Genomic DNA, 17656 nt, shown 5'->3' with positions numbered 1-17656 from the left:
TGGTTGAACATCTGCCTTAGGCTCAGGATGTGATCCCAGGGTCAGGGGGTTGAGTCCTGTATCAGGCTCCCTGCATGGAGCCTGCTTCTCCCTCTGCCTATGTCTCTGCCTTTCTTTGTCTCTCGTGAATAAATAAAATCATTTTTTAAAGATTTTATTTATTTATTCATGAGACACACACACACACACAGAGGCAGAGACAACAGGCAGAGGGGGAAGCAGGCTCCATGCAGGGAGCCTGATGTGGAGCCTGACGTGGGACTCTGTCCTGACTCTCCAGGATCATGCCCTGGGCTGAAGGTGGCGCTAAACCGCTGAGCCCCCGGGCTGCCCAATAAATAAAATCTTAAAAAAAACATACAAAAGTGAATAAAATATCCAAGCTAGAGAAAGGGGAAGGATGCTGATTCATTATAAGTAAATTATTTAATTGTAATAATTTTTTCACTTTTATTGAGTAATTTCAGATTGTAGACAAGTAAATTCACATATTTTAATGTTCCATATAGGTGAGTAGTCTGGGTCTAGATAAATGTTGAAGTGCCAAGGGTAGGAAATATGGTTGAAATAATATTTTTCCTTTACTGAGGAGACATTTATATTTTGGGTTGTTTTGCACGTACAATAAAATTCCACATACATTGTCTCCTTGCCTATTTTACCATTATTTTTCCTGTCTCTTTGAATTCCTGAAAAAAGAAAAACATGATTGTCTTGCACCTCACCCCTCAGTGGTTTGTAGACCTGATATATACCCCTGCAATGACCCTTTTGTACCAGAAGATGACATTCCTCGTGGTTAGTGTGAACAGTGATTATGCATGGTCTTCAGAAATGAATGAACTGATAATGAAAAGAAATGAATGAGTCCAGAAAAAATGAAACCAAATCATGGTGAAAAACAGATGATTTTTAGACTGACTGCATTTCTGAAACCTTACATGCTGAAAATTGGAGATGTCTGCATTTCCCATAATTTCCTACTGTGTATTTTTGGCTTTCCGGTATATAAGATTTCATTTTAAAAAACAGCCGTTTAAACTTTTCCTTTTAGAAGAGTATTGGGATAGATTCATTAATATGAATGTGTCTAGAAGTGGGTTTTCATAGAGGTGCTGTAGGATAATGTGGGTTAAAGATATTTTCAGTTTCCATTTCTGTCAGGAACATTTGAAACAATCTCAGTGAATGGCATTATGCTCTCAGTGGGCTTTGTATAAAACTGGCCAAGCATTATATTTCATATTCTTTTGTTCTAATTAGCATTCAAATATTATTTCTAAAGAGTTGGATTTCATATAGTTTAGTGCTTCTTGGCATTTCTCCCCCTAATTTTCTAGTGTCAGCCTCAGATTATTTCTAGTAATTTTGGAATTTCTTTTCTTAAAGATTGCATTTGTTTTTACAGACATTGATTATTAATGAAATGAGGAACCCTTCCTTATCTGGGAGGAATGGAATGTGTTTCTCTTCCTAAATTGAGTAGAATTTGATTTATCCTTGTCTTCTCATTGAAGTGCTAAAATAAATAAGATGTAGCAAATTAAATTTAAGTTCCCAGAATTTTTGAAGTTGTATGGATATGAACAATTAGCGAATTAAAGCAAATTTTTGAAAACTTGAATGAATAGAAGCCTAGGGTGGCTTGAATTGACCAAAGCATTTTGAGCTGGTTCCCTGCCCTCTCCTCCAGATGTGATGCAGAAATGATAAATACTACATCTTAAGGTTTTATTTGAAAGCTTTCTTTCTGTTTGGAGAGTACTGAAGTCCACTTAGCATAGTTCTGTAACTGTTATAATATTTTCTTGTACTTAAATTGCTTTGGTTAGCTTCAGTTTTTTTAATTTGCTGTTTTTCCTTTCTAGTGAGATTTCCTTTATGTATCTGTTTAATAGTTTTATTATATAGAGTTTTACTTTCACTGATTCCTTTAGAAAGGAAAGTAAGGGGCAAACTTCATAAATTCATATTGTGGTAGAAGAAAGCAGTTGGAGAGAAGGACAGAGAGTAGTGATGAGCCTCTTGTCCAGTTATAGACAAGTTAAGGTAGAGAAATCAGTTGGAACCCTTCCACTCTTGCTTGAACCAGTTATTCCCTTTGTAGCTGCCTAGCGTTCTAATGAAAAGTTACTGTTAGCCTAAAGGATTAAAACATCCAGTTATTTTACCACCAAGATGGGTTTATTTAGGGATAGCAGAAAATTGCCATTTGGGGCATGCAGGCTGTGGCAGGCAAGTCCCACAGAGGAAGGAGAGAAATGTTTATGGAGGAGGAGGAAGAGGAGAAGGCGGAAGTTGGGAGGGGTTGTTTAACAAAAGTCCCTTGGAGAGAAGCAAGAGTTCAGGCTGATGATGGTTTCTCTTTGGCTGAGTTGCACGGCTGGCCGGCTGAATTCCTTGTAGAGATACGATGTCCATCTTTTCCTTTTGGGGCCTGTGATGGACAGTTCTTCCCATAATTGATGTTGAATGGGCCTCCCTGCTCCATTTTAGTGAGATTTCCCCTTTTCATTTTCACATTACCGAACCACTGCTTTTGTGGGTAAGGGGTTCTGTTATCAGTGGGAGTGAACCAGAACTTCTTGGCTTTTTATTTTTAATTACCTCTTACCAGAGCTTTTTTGACAACCATTTGCTACAAACCAGGCTTTGGTATCAGAAGAGCAGCAGAGGCTGTTTGGGATATTGAGGAAGAAGGAATATGTAGTGGTGCTTTGGGATAGGATGTTAGCAGGTGCAGACTGAAATATATTGGCTTTTGGGACTTAGAAGTGAAGGCATTTTCTTTGAGTATTTGGTAGGTTTGTGGCTGATAGACAATGGGTCCTGTAGTACCTCAGATTCCCCTTTACAAGTTCTTCAACCAAATTTGTTTCCCCTATATAGAGTTTAAGGCCTACCTTTTGCACTTGTCTCATTTCTAACTCACTTAATGCTTCTAGACTTCCTTTCTTTTTTTAAACTCACTTCCAACAAATGAACGCTCTCTTTTTGGAACAGTGGGATGTACATAAATGCAATCATATGTAGATGGTGCCTGACTAGACCTACCTCTGTAGGCTTCAGACTCAGGGCTAGTTGATTGATTGCCTCCAGGACAGGATGAGACAGAATTGCAACCCAAGTCAGGAGTAGGGGCTCTGGGTCCAGACTGATTGGGGTTCAAGTCTTGGCTTTGCCATTTATGAGTAGTGTGGTTTGGGGGGCTTTTGTCAAGTTCGGTGAGCCTTGCTCTTCCCATCTATAAAACAGTGCCTACTCCACAGAGTTGTAAGCAGTAAAGGAGAGCATGTAAATAATAAATAAAGGGTTGAGAGTAATGTACCGAGAATAGAAAATTACCCAGTAGCCAGGAGATAAAGGACAACAGCAAGAGTAAGAAAATTCTCGAGAAAGTTTCAGATCTGTGTGTGTAACTTTGACCATACTTTTGAAGAGAGGGACAGAACAACCTATGTGTCCTTTTTCTTATTATGAATTTGATTATATTCCTTGTTTTTGTTGTTTCTTTAGATGGCTTTTTAGAAAAGTGTCCCTGAACACACCATCCTGTGGGGCTTGGACGGTATATATCTTTTCATTTTTTGTTTTATTTTTAAAAATTCTTTAAGGATTTTTGAATGAGTCCCATGTTTTCATTTTTCTTTTTCTTTGTTTGCTCTTATGCTTTTTTTTTTTTCTATCATAAGTGTACTGTTTAATCCTCATCCCTTATTTCACCCATCTCTCTACCCACCTTCCCTCTGGTAACTCTGTTTGTTCCATATAGTTAGAAGTCTGTTTCTTGCACTGTTTCTTTTTTCCTTTGCTTTTATTTTATTTTTTAAATTAAATGTATGAATGAGATCATACGGTCTTTGTCTTTCTCTGACTTATTTCACTTAGCATTATACTCTCTAGATTCATCCATGTTGTTGCAAATGCAAGATTTCCTTCTTTTTTATAGCTGAGTAATAATCCTGTGTGTGTGTGTGTGTGTGTGTGTGCACACACCACTTCTTCTTTATCCATTCATCTGTCCCTGGACATGGGCTGCTTCCATAGCTTGGCAGTTGTAAATAATGCTGCATTAAACATCGGGGTTCATGTTTCCCTTTGAATTAGTGTTTTTATATTTTTCAGGTAAATACCCAGTAATTACATTACTGGGTTGTAGGGTAGTTGCATTTTTAACTTTTTGAGGAACTTGCATATTGTTTTCCATAGGGGCTGCACCAGTTTGCATTCCTACCAACAGTGTAAGAGGGTTCCCCTTTCTGTACATCCTGACCAATACCTGTTGTTTCTTGTGCTTTAATTTTAGCCATTCTGATAGGTACGAGATGGTCAGTATAGTTTTGATTTTCATTTCTCTGATGACGAGAGCATCTTTTCATGTGTCTGTTGACCATCTGTAAGTCTTCTTTGGTGAAATGTCTTCTTATCTTCTGTCCATTTTTTAATTGGATTATTTATTTTGGGGGGTATTGAGTTGTATCAGTTTTTTATATATTTTGGGTATTAGCCCTCTATTGGATATGTCACTTGCAAATATCTGTTCCCATTCAGTAGGTTGCCTTTTAGTTTTGTTGTTTATTTCTTTCACCGTGCAGAAGCTTTTTATTTTGATGTGGTCCCAGTAGTTTATTTTTGCTTTTATTTTCCTTGTCTCAGGAGACATATCGAGAATATATTGTCAGTATCAGAGAAGTGACTGTCCTCTCTTCAGGGGTTTTTATGGTTTCAGGTCTCACATTTAGGTCTTTAGACCATTTTGAGTTTATTTTTGTGTATGGTATGAGAAAGTGATCCAATTTTCATTTTTTTGCAAGTGGTTCTCCAGTTTTCCCAACACCATTTGTTGTAGAGACTTTTTCCTATTGTATATTCACCTCTTTTATAGAAGATTGACTATATAATTGTGGTTTTATTTCTAGGTTTTCTGTTCCATTCCATTGATCTGTGTGTCTGTTCTTTGTGCCAGTACAATATTGTTTTAATTACTATAGCTTTGTAATACAACTGGAAATCTGGAATTATGATACCTCCAGTTTTTTTTTCATGATTGCTTTCACTATTTGAGACCTTTTGTGATTCCATACAAATTTTAAAATTGTTCTAGTTCTATGAAAAATGCTGTTGGTGTTATGATAGGAATTGCATCAAATGTGTTGATTGCTTTGGGTAGTATAGACATTTTAACAATTTTTGTTCTTCCAACAGGTTAGACTCTTTAAATTACTTTTCTGTATTACATTTATACATAAGTATCCCCTTTCCTCTTTTGAAGCCACTCTGGCTTTGTTGTAGTTTGCTTTTGTGATTAGGAGGGTGTATAAAAACCTGTTCTGTCTCTTCAAATAGCAGATAGTAATAGGAGTCAGGGGTATGGTTGCCACTTACGAAACTTGGAAAGGTTTGGAGTGCAGATGCTATTTGACATGGTCAAAAAGTCCTTCAAAACTCAATTCAGTGAAGTAAATTTTGGGCTCAGTGCAGTGAATATGTGACCTTCTGTAAGATACTGCCATTTTTGCCTAATGTTTGCTTAACTTCTGACTTTTAAGAGGGTACCCCCGGTGTTCTCTTACCATCTCCACTTTCTTCCCAAAAGACACTCACTTGGTTTTGCAGTATTGTGGAGATTCAGCAAACATTGTAATAAAGCCACCTTTTTCTACACTGCCTCTCTTTCTCTGGCATCATAGATTGCAAGGGACCAATAAATTAAGAATGCTGTTTTTTTTTTTTTTTTCTACTGCTTTTTCTTGAGGGCTAATGGTTTCTGCTGGAATGCAAATGACATATCTAAGGATTTTACAGATCTTGACTGAAAAATTCCTGACTGTGGCAAATGAGAATGTTTTATTAATTCCTGGGAAATACTTCCTAAGAGTACTTCTCTAGAGTGCTTATTTTTAAAGTGTGACTTTAATTGCTATTACTATGCAGAACATAATTTTTATGAAACAGTAGTAGGATCTGGAATTAACACTATATGGCCTCTGTTCACCAAATCTGTATTTGATACATTTAATGCAGTTTATTGGGAGTTTGGTTGTTAACCAGAATTATTCATTACAGAAATTTATTAAGGACAGTTTATTGGAGTTGACTTATAATTTCACTCATGTTTTCATAATTAACCAGGTTTTTAGGATGACTCATTTGATTTCAATCATTTTTTAAATTAAAATAAGGAACTTGTAAAATATTCTTCAGGTTTATGTTCAGTTATGCAGAGAACAGTCACGGGCAGCAAAGAAATGGGATACTTATTTAGGAATTTCAGTTGCTAGTATTTGGGATAAGAGGTTTTGTAATCTCTTTGCAAAGTCAGTATTGCCCTGTAGACTGACCTTACAGAAAGTTGTAACTGTTTTAGAGCCTTTTAAGGGAAAAGATGAAAACATTATTACTCCTTTGTAGTTCTGATAGTGCCTGCTAAGTGGACAAGGGAGTGGAGGAACGCCACCATTCCATTCTCTGGGTAAAGAGCGTAGTGTGGCGGCAGATGCCCTCCAAATTGGAGCCTCCGTCATAAAACACACAATATAATGCTCCAAGCAATAATGTAGGAAGCAAAAAAGGAAGGCTTTCAGACAAATGGCCTGATGTGAGCTAGTGCATAATTATAATAAGTGATATGTCTAGGTCAAAAAGGAAGAATGCATTGTTAGGAACTTGGAGAAATACCAGATATGGATAAAGCAGAAAAGTGCATAGAAATAAAAATAACATGGTTTCTGGATCAAGGTGATATGTAACTAATGATCTGGTTTTTTATTGTTGTTGAGGGAGAGAGTGTGTGTGTGTGTGTGTGTGTGTGTGAGAGAGAGAGAGAGAGAGAAAGAGAGAGAATGTGTGGTGGGGGCGGGGGAGGGAGAGCAGAAGGAGAGGGAGAGAAAGAATCTTAAATAGGCTTCCTGCTCAGTGCATAGTCCCATGTGGGCCTGGATCTCAGGACCCTGACAAGAGTCACTTAACTGACTGAGCCACTCAGGTGCCCCAAATGATCTGAATTTAAATAGCAGCTGTTTATAGTACCCTGCGAGTGGAGTACCTCACTTAGTGGATGGGCTATTACAGTAGTACCTTTAGGTTTTGAACTGTGAGTCACTTAGGTATACCTAGTATAACTAGTTTTTTTTTTTAATCACATAGTTAATTATGACTTGCTTACAGTAATAAATTAGATAAGTGAAATTTTGCTTCATCAAGGCAGTCATCTGTGGAGATTTGAGATTGAAGCTAACAAATGTTACTGGCTGTTGGTTAAAGCAGATACCCTTTCCTTATGGTTTGTTTGACTAATAAGCTAGCTTCTGGAAGGCAGAAGACTGGTTCTTTTTCACCTTGGAGTTTGGCATAATAGCATACATATAGTAGGTGCTCAGTAATCTCTTTTGATGCTGTTAATTTGGTAAGCCTTCACTGCTGAATGTGCATGTTACCATAGACCCCAGGGCAAGTTTATTCATAGGAACCTATTGACCTCTTCATGGCTTTACTGGTTTTATACCAGTATGGTTTTATGCCAAAATGCATAATGAAAGATAACACCTTATTGTATGTCTGGTAGTTTCTAACAAGAGTGGAGGTAACAGCTGTAGGTGGTACTGTAGAAGCCTCATGTCCTAGGCTTATGCAATGTTTGAGGCTGTTACTGTGCATTCTGTAGGATTTGATTTTTTTTGTTCTAAAACTTCTTAGTGATTTGGGATTATATGATATACAGAAAGAATGCTGTACTTGAGTGGCATAGAACCTGGGTTGTGTGCTGGTTGGAATTTTAGTGCTGGAGTAGGGCGGGGCGGGGGGGCTTCATTTAATGCCTGATCTTGACTTTGTTGATGGAATTTTCTGTAATGAAGTAACATTTTATGTTTTCAAGTAGTTTCATGTTTGGCTTCTATTGTTTTTCAGTCATGCTTTGAAATACCTTGTCCACTACAAGATTATTGGAAAAACATCCTTCTTTGTTCTGCTAGTTCTTTAGTGGTTTCATTTTGTATATTTTTGCTCCTTATAGAGCTTCATGTGGTATAAGGGATGAGGTAAGGACTCATCTGGGATTTTTTCTCCTGACAGGTACTCAGTTATTGATACAGTAGCATTTAATGAATAATTCTTACCCCAGTGATTTGAAATGCCACATCCATTTTATACTGAGTTCCTCCATATGTATTAGTTCCTGCACTTTCTAATCTGTTCAGTTATTAGTTGATTTCCTCAGAGGTCAGGACCACACTGTCTTAACTACTGTAGCTTTGCAGTATTTCAGTATTTGATAGGGACACTGCCTACTTTTTATTCTTTTTCAGAATTGCCTTGTCTATCTTTGCTTGGTTTCCACAAGAACTTTAAAATCATCTTGTCGGGATCCCTGGGTGGCGCAGCGGTTTGGCGCCTGCCTTTGGCCCAGGGCGTGATCCTGGAGACCTGGGATCGAATCCCACGTCGGGCTTCCTGCATGGAGCCTGCTTCTCCCTCTGCCTGTGTGTGTCTCTGCCTCTCTCTCTCTCTCTCTCTCTCTCTGTGACTATCATGAATAAATAAATAAAATCTTAAAAAAAAAAAGATTTAAAAAATAAAAATAAAAAATAAAATCATCTTGTCTAGTCCCTAATGGAATTTTAGGGGGTGCTTAAAGAAAACCTTCCTCTATGATGAATGACCCCAGATTCTTAGAGCCCCATCTGTATGGTAAGTCTGGAGACTTGGTTTTAGACCTAGTTCTTAACTGGCTCTGTAATAAAAAATTAGATTTGTGTTTTATAGTTCTGTAGATGTTTGCAGGTGCTTTTGAAGAATTACTGGGTACTTGCAGTTTTTTTTTTTTTGTTCCTTTATTTTCTCAATCAGTAGATACAACGATCATAAGAATCCTCAGGGCAGCCCTGGTGGGCCAGTGGTTTAGTGCCGCCTTCGGCCCGGGTGTGATCCTGAACACCTGGGATCGAGTCCCACACTGGGCTCCCTGCATGGAGCCTGCTTCTCCCTCTGCCTGTGTCTCGTCCTCTCTCTCTCTCTCTCTCTCTGTCGTGAGTAAATAAAATCTTAAAAAAAAAAAAAAATCCTCAAAATTTTTTAGCATTGCAGAGGGGTCCTTTATACTTGCAAAAGTTGGAAACAACTAACTGAGAGTTCTCTCAGCTCTTTTCTCTTCTAAAATTCAGTTCTAAATAATAAAAGGTGGTATATCATCAATCCAATCAAGGATTGAATTTAAATCTTTGTAGACACTGAAAGGGCTACTCTACCAAGAGAAGCTGCCGAAATGTTTCTTGGCAAGATCATTTGTCTGTTTCTTTCTTTTCCTCTGTAAGCAGTTGGTGTTTTGAAAGGAAGCATATTGTCTAGCTTTTCAAAGTTCTCTAAAAACAGGATGGGGGAGTGCGTTATTTTCGAAGCCTGTAACACGATTGCATCTTAAGCAGAATTAAGTGCTTTGAAAGCTTGAATTTGTGTTGTCATAGTTGAGCATTATGATTGAAATAACTGTGTATATGTATCTTCTTCCCTTTCTGAGTGTTCATTGTTAGGTCCTGTGAGAGCCTCTAGTGAGAATGATTGGTTTATGGGAGAAGATAATCAAGGCTGTGCTAATTCTCAAAAGTCAAACTTCACATTTTGAAGGGCAAGTCACATCTATAGTTTGTACGTTTCTGTAACAGATTGAAAAATAATGGAACAAATGATAAGAGAAAATTGGTCTTCTTCTGTTGGTGAATGTCAGTCGCCACTAAATTAAAGTGAGTTTTTATTATTTTTATTTTTTAAAGATTTTATTTATTTATTCATGAGAGACACAGACATAGGCAGAGGGAGAAGCAGGCTCCATGCAGGGAGCCCAATGCGGGACTTGATCCCGGGACTCCAGGGTCACGCGCTGAGCTGAAGGCAGAAGCTCAACTGCTGAGCCACCCAGGCATCCCTAAAGTGAGTTTTTAAAATGAAGAGATGACCATTTTTTTGAAAAGACCTATTTATTATTTGAGAGCTCAAGAGAGCACACATGCATGTGGAGTGGAGGAGAGGGGGAGGGACAGAGGGAGAGTGAGAAGCTGAAGCGGACTCCTCGCTGAGTGCAGAGCCCTATGTGGGCCTTGATCTCAAGACCTGAGATCATGACCTGAGTGAAAATCAAAGAGTCTGACGCTTAACCAACTGAGCCATTCAGGTGCCCCAAGAGATGATAATTTTTGGGGCTCCATTTGGAAAATGACTTACAGGATTCATTGATTTAAAATTGCTACTTAAAAAAAAAAAAAACAACCTAAAAAGATTACCAGAAATCCTATAATTCTATAAAGAATAAAATTCTGAAGTAAAGGATAAGGTTTGAATATGTTGAGTCTAGTTACACTAGACTCCATCTATTTAAAAAATGTAAATAATGTTATTAAGAAGGAATGAATATGATAATTAGATAAGCTGATATCAATTATTGTTATTGAAATTAGAAAGTTTAGAGGGGGGAGATTAAGAAAACAAATGCAAGCAGAAAATAATCTTTTTTTTAAAGATTTTATTTATTTATTCATGAGAGACACACACCGAGAGAGAGAGAGAGAGAGAGAGAGAGAGAGACAGAGAGACAGAGAGACAGAGAGAGATAGACAGAGACAGAGGCAGAGGCAGAAGCAGGCTCCATGCAGGGAGCCTTGATGTGGGACTCGTCTGGGGTCTCCAGGATCACGCCCCGGGCTGAAGGTGGTGCTAAACCTCTGAGCCACCTGGGTTGTCCGTAATCTTTTTTTTTTTTTTTAAGAGATTTTATTTATTTATTACAGAGAGAAGGAGAGAGGGAGCAAGGGGAGGGCCAGAAGGAGAGAGAGAAACAAACTCCCGGTGAGCGGGGAGCCCCAGGGACGTGGGGCTTGATCCCAGGACCCTGAGATCACAACCCCAGCCAAAGGCAGACACTTAACGGACTGAGCCACTAGGCCCCCCAAGCAGGAAATAATCTTAAGAGTGAAAGTCAGTTTATTGAATCCTCAAATAAGTCAGTTGTGAAAGTCAGTTGTTTATATGCTAAATAGGAATACAGTATCCGAGGAATGTGAGACTTCAGATAAAGTGCTTGAGTTTACATTTCTTTTCTTGAACAGTACATGTGACTAGAATAAACCAGAATCAGAGACCCAGTTCTACTTTCCTGGGAGGGAAACTGGCCCCTTGTGGCTAATGCCTATCTTGGTCTAGTCAGCTATGGCCAGGAGGTGGGGGTGGGGGTCACAAAGTGCTTCAAAGAGTCTTTAACCCCCCATGGTTCTACTAAAGCCAAACATACCTTAAACCTGACTTCCAATTCAGTTGTCATCACAGATTGCATTTTGGAAAATACTTATTTTTTTCCTCAGAGTGAGATCTTTTGGACTCTTCAGAATACTAAAAAGCAAAATTTAACAATTTATACTTCCACCAATAAAGTGTAAGAGTGTCTGTGTATTCCCATCCTGGCAGACACTGGAGTTTTTCATGTTAATCTTTGCTAATCTAATAAGTGACAGTGGTGTAACACATTGTGGCTTTAATTTGCACTTTAGTATCATGAAGGTTAGGCAGTTTTTCATGTCTGCTTTTCCATCAGCCATTGGGCGGACGGTTACTTAGTTCCCCTCTGTTTTTGTTCAACCAGATTGGTGGGCTGCAGGAGTCTTTTGTTTTGTAGAGTATTACTTTGGAAAAAGTTTCAGCTTGTTTTGTCAGGTGTCAGATTAACACTAAAAATGCTTCATCTCAGGACTAGCTTAGGTGGAATGGGCAGGTGCCAGCAGAGCATTAAAGGGAAGTGATCACAGAACGAGGTGTCATGATGGGAAACGTCCTGATTGGTAACCGTCGTGGTTGGTAGACAGCAAACCCTTGCTGCAAACTGGGCTCAGCAGGGATCAAGGACTGTATGGTTTAGAAAGGTACTTGTGTAGGCAAGCGGCAACATCCTATGAAGGCTTAGTTTTGGGCCTGGTGTGGCATTGTCAATAGATGCATTTGTATGAGGGGCTTGCTGTTTAACATTAGTTGAATGTTCAGAATAAAATTGGTACCATGATACTACTTTCAAAATCATTTTGCATATACCTCGTATTTAATTAAGCCTTTCCTTGTGTTATTTCTTCAAAGCACAACGTAGCTGGGCAGATTGATATGTATAGTTTTCTTGAAATTAAATTATAGACAATTGTGTTAGTATTGGGTGGTTGGGGTGTAGGGTGTCTTCCACTTCTGAGTGAATGTTCGATCTCATGCTTTGGATTGCCTTGAACACAGATGAATATACTCCATTTGGCTGGATGTTTCTTTAGATTTTAATATTCATGAGCACTGTCATCATGCTTCTTACATTGAATTAAAGCCAAGGTAGGGCTGTCGAAGGCATTTTCGCATTTCTTTTGCATCACTTCCTTGACTGGCCTCTCTCCATTCCTGGGCTTCTGCCAGTGCAGATGAAGGTTTGCTTCATTAGCTCTCAGTGCACAGGAGTGAATGGAAAACGTAAACATGCTTCTGTTCTCGTATGTCTAACTTTCCCCTTCCCCTTTGCAACCAATTCCTTTGGGAAAGCTGAAACCGAAGACCCATGTCTGAATAGCATTTTAACAGTATTTCTCATTAATATGCTCTGTCAGTCCTCAATTTGCAAGAAAGGCATTGTCAGGATGTTCTTGGTTTGAAGCCTAGATGCTTTGATTTCCATGCTGTTAATTTCTTATCTGTGACCCTCTGCTGGGAAGTGCTCCCTCCCCCGTTTAATCACACCTAGAAGAAAAGGTAAAACTTCTGATATCTTTCTTAACTGTTGTGTATTAATAAGATTGCCATCTCATCCTCTCTGTGCAAAGATGTAATACGGTATTTACTTTTGTTTCAGTAATTTTTTAAAATTTTGACCTTTTTGTATTTGAGAAAAAAAAATCCTACAGGAAGGCATAAGGTGGAAAATTGTTGATTATTCTCTTTAAATGTCTTTGCTCCTATAGATGTCATCCATAAGAGTAGATTTTAAGCTAGAAATATCCCCTAAAAATGGGCTCACAGAAAGTAATCTGATGAGATTTAAGTGCTGTGCAGATCTACATGAGGTCATTGGGCGAGGTCACCAAGGGAGAGGTCCAGATAAACACATCTAAAATCTGATAAACTTGTATTTCTCTAGTTTCTCCTATATAAAAAGTAGGAATAAAATGGCATTCATTCTTTCAGCAACTAGTTATTGAATACCTACTATGTACCATGTACTGTTGTGCACTGGGGATAAATCAGTGAACTAAATATTAAAAAAATCCCTGCCTTACCCTCAGAGCTGACATTTTAGGCAGTAAAGGAGCTAATTTAGTCAGTTACACACAGGTGCAGAGCTTACCAGACAATGATAGGTACTGTGGAGGAAAAAAAAATCATTAAATAGTAATTTTATGTGAGGTGGGGTCAGAGAAGAGTGTTCCAATAGATTTGAAGGAGGTGTCAGAGGAGTTGGGTGGGTGGGGAGAAACATTCCAGGAGAGGTCATAGCCAATGCAAAGGTCTTAGGGCCTGGCAGAAGCCTGGTGTGCAGGGAGAAATGGGAGGAGGCCAGAGCAGGGAGGCCACCTGAAGTAGAATGAGAGAGGGGGACAGAGCGGTAAAGAGAGGGAAGGAGGCAGGTCCTGTAGTTCTTCCAGGTCGTCATGAGATCTTTTGCCTTTCATCGGAGTGAGATGAACAGCCATTAAAGGGCTTTGAGTGGAGGAGAGACGGGATCCAACTTCTCTTTTGGTAGAATTGCTCTGGCTTGACATAATGGAGAACAGGAACAAAGGGTAGTGGCAGCAGACCAACGAGGTGGAGTCATCAGGTGAGAGCTGGGGTGGGGGTGGGGGACCTGGGTTAAGGTGGAAGCAGTCGAGGTGGGAGGAGGGAGGAGCTGTCCACCTGGGATATATTTAGAAGGCAGAACCACCCAGTAGGATTTCCTGATGGATGCTGTCTGAGGTATGTGTGAGGGAGAGGGTTTGACCTGAGCATCTGCGAAGGTGGAGGTGCCATCAGCTGAGATGGGGCAGACTGCAGGTGGTAGCCAGGGTTCATTCCTGGGCAAGTTAAATTTGAACACCTGTTAGATGTCCATGTGAAGATGTAGAGGTCACTTGTGGTCTGCTGTTTTGAATCAGGGGAGTGGTCTCGGCTGGGCATGTAAATTTGGAGTGTCAGTGTGCATTTGGCATTAAGATCGTGAGCCTGGGTGAGACCAGGAAGAGAAGTGTGGTCAGTGGAGAGCAAAGGTCCAGGGAGTATGCTCTGGTTCTTCAGGTTGGGGAAGCTTTAGGAGCAGTTGGGTGTTGATGCCTGTAGCTCTTGGTTATTCTTTGACATACTGCTTCTCTGCCTGGTTCACTGTTAGTTTTATTCCCAGTGAACTCAGCTGTTGTTTCAGAATGGATGTCTGGCTGGAGGACATATATTAGATAGTAGTTCTCAGTGACCTAGGAGGACAGAGGAAGCTGTTTTACTGTTTTGCTTTCCATATTAGACTGATTCTAGATTGTTCTGGATTTTGCTTGATATCTGTACTGGTAAGCTTTGCTATATTATGGCTTTTTTTTTTTTTTTTTTATATTATGGCTTTAACAGAGTTTATGATGTCAGTGAACCTCTGCAAAGTGCTTTATTTAACTAGTCTCTAATGAGATAATATCTCATTCTGACAGTTGACTTTTTAAAAAGCAAGTTGTTAGTATTAATTTAAATCACATTTACTGGGGTGCCTGGGTGGCTCAGTCAATTGAGCATCTGCCTTCTGCTCTGGTCATGATTCCAGGGTTCTAGGATCCAACCCCACATGGGGTTCCTTGCTCATTGGGGAGCCTGCTTCTCCCTCTCCCTGCATCTCCCCCTGCTTGTATTCTCTCTCTCTGTCAAATACATAAAATATTTTTAAAAAATAATAAATCACATTTACTTTTCAGGAAATGTTTTAGAATACTAGGAATATTTTTGTGTTTTTTGGGGGGGTGGGGTGTGAATCTCAGCAGTTTCTTCATGGCATTATATAGAACTTTTACTTTATAATGCTTTCTCATCTGCATCTGTCTCTGCGTCTCTCTCTCTATGTCTCTCATGAGTAAATAAATCTTTAAAAAATCATGCTTTCTCGTTTCTCTCTCTCATACAAAAACATTCTTATCAATAATCCACTGAAGGGTAATTTGATGAGGATAAATGTTGAGCTGTGTGTGAGATTTAGATACAGAGAAATTATTTCGAAGGGTGTTTCTGTAATATGTTGTACAACTGTGAGTATTTTCAGTGCTCTTCTTCAGTTTAGTCTTGTCACAAATTGATTAAACAGGATGCCTGGTGGCCCAGCGGTTGAGCGTCTACGTTTGGCTCAGGGTGTGATCCCGGAGTCCCAGGATCAAGTCCCACATCAGGCTCCCTGCATGGAGCCTGCTTCTGCCTCTGCCTGTGTCTCTGCCTCTCTGTGTGTGTGTGTCTCTAATGAATGAATGAATGAATGAGTGAATGAATAAATAAAATCTAAAAAAATTGATTAAACAGCCTGCTGCTTGCTTGATGGGAAGCAGTCCTTAAGTTTCAGTAGCATCTTCAGTCCTGTTTCTAGGGCCCCTGTGATTTTAAGTGAGTTTGGGTCTCCATGCCATGTGATAGTGGTTTAGTGAGTGAATGAACTTGGGTGAACGTGTGTGTCTCTGGGGGCGGAGGGTTGTACTCTAACGAAGATGGAAAATGGAAAACATACTTTCATAGCTTGTAGATGGAGGGCTTACGTGTGAGATTTCTTACATTGGGCGTTCAGAGGCATTCATTTAGGACCAGGGCAGTTCAGCAAAAGCACAGGCTTCCTTACCTATGTTGCTTTCCTGTAGTTCCTGAGTTTCCTGGTTCGAGAGTAGGAAAGTGAGAGTTTTTATGGAAATTCTGCCTCCTGAGGATGAAGGAGAAACCATTGAGGGCCTGCGCACTTCCTGTTCACAATTACACCTTCATTTTTCTAGACCATTTACTTATTACTGAGCCACCTGAAATGTGCTTTGTTTTAAATGTTTATTTTACATTACTTTTAGTATTAATCTTGAGGCTTATTTCTTTTAAGTCAGTTTCAGATATTTCTATATAATTAATTGATCATATTCTCTTATTATATCAGTTGTCACATTTGTCTTTTTAGCACTTATTTCATTTGAGATTCCCTTTCAGAATTTATTTATCTACCCTTTCTGAATCACTTTCCAGTAGAATCCTAGCTTCACAAAAACAAGAAATTGTCTATTTTTTTTAAAAGATTTTATTTATTTATTCATGAGAGACACAGAGAGAGAGAGAGATGCAGAGAGAGAAGCAGGCTCCATGCAGGGAGCCTGACGGACTCCATCCCAGGTCTCCAGGATCACACCTTGGGCTGCAGGCGGCGCTATACTGCTACGCCATTGGGGCTGCCCGAAATTGTCTGTCTTTTACTGTATTTTGTCCCCAGTACCTATGTAGTGGTACATAATAGGTATTCGGGAAATAGTCTTGTATCAATAAATACTGTAGACACTGCTCTGTATGCTTTTTTATTCAATAAGAATTTTATCCCATAATTAAAAAGTTTTCTGAAGGGCTACCCAGGTAATTTATTTTATAGATCTAGCATAATTTGCTTTAAATTAACTCTTTTGTTTGGCATATTTAATTTCTTCTCTGCTTTATTATTGGAAGTAACATCAAAGGGAGAACATCTTTATATGTAGATAGACCTTTGACCACATTTGTGTTTATTCTTTTAAGATACATTACTGAAAGAATTATTAGTTGAAATAATTTAAATCTGAACATGTACTGACAACAGAAGTATAACAATTTGCACCCTCACCGGCATTTTAAAAGAGCCCCTTCCTTCTAAGATTTGGTCTGTACCGCCATTTCCTTCTCATTTTGTCTTCATTCCCTCTGGCAGTCCCATCTATTGCTGCTTTTACAAGCCAGTGCTGGTGATTTGTGGCCTCTTACCCCAGGCTCTAACTCTGTATGTACTAGATACTGGACATCCCCCTGTACCTCAAGTTCACATTCCCCAACACTGTAATGATCATCTTTCCATCAAAATCTGTTTCTTACTGCCTGACCCTCTTGGGATCAACGAAAGTAACATCTTTTCGGCACCCAGGTTGGAGATGTGGTCATGATTCTCAAGCCTTCCCTTTCCTCTTTATTCTTAACCAGTTGGTACATGCCCCTCTATTTCCATGCTTTTTGCTCCTACTTTAGTTTAAGCTTATTATCACCTCTTTCCTGGACTATTAGATTATTACTCTAAACTCCTATGTCCTTCTCTAATGCATCATACTTACTGCCAAAGCTGTCTTCCTGAAAGACCCATCTTCTATTGCTGTCCTAATTAAATTCCTTTAGACTCTCCCAGTTGCTTACAGAGTGAAGTTTGGACTTCAGCAGAGACTCTGTGCTCTGTTTGCCCTTCCTGCAAGCCACTTTTCATCATTTCCTGTAATGAGGGGTTTTCCTCCTCCTGTTATTCTCCAGGTGTGTTGAACCCTTCTAGTTCCACATTAGTGTCTTAACTCTTCCGCCCCTCAGTGGCTGGGCTTTGCCTGGAATACTGTCCCTCACTTAACATTCATATGTCAGTTCAGCTCCAAGAAGGCTTTCTTACTGTTTTGTAGCGACA

At 39.3% G+C, this 17656-nt stretch overlaps 1 protein-coding gene and 1 long non-coding RNA gene across 4 annotated transcripts in view; one reads left to right on the top strand and one right to left on the bottom strand.

The window, feature by feature from the left end:
• Nucleotides 1-17656, top strand: part of WASF3 (WASP family member 3) — a 133200-nt gene that overhangs the window by 23956 nt on the left and 91588 nt on the right. The window lies entirely within an intron of this gene.
• On the bottom strand, nucleotides 10941-15899 carry LOC119865912. The gene is made up of 3 exons (XR_005378433.1): nucleotides 15836-15899; nucleotides 13352-14450; nucleotides 10941-12747 (listed from the first exon to the last, which is right to left on the bottom strand). It is a non-coding gene; the product is annotated as an uncharacterized LOC119865912 (long non-coding RNA).

Source organism: Canis lupus, chromosome 25, assembly GCF_011100685.1.
Source record: "Canis lupus familiaris isolate Mischka breed German Shepherd chromosome 25, alternate assembly UU_Cfam_GSD_1.0, whole genome shotgun sequence".
Taxonomy (NCBI): Eukaryota; Metazoa; Chordata; class Mammalia; order Carnivora; family Canidae; genus Canis; species Canis lupus.
The sequence above is the reverse complement of the archived record's forward strand: the minus strand, read 5'-3'. Positions and strand labels throughout refer to the sequence as shown.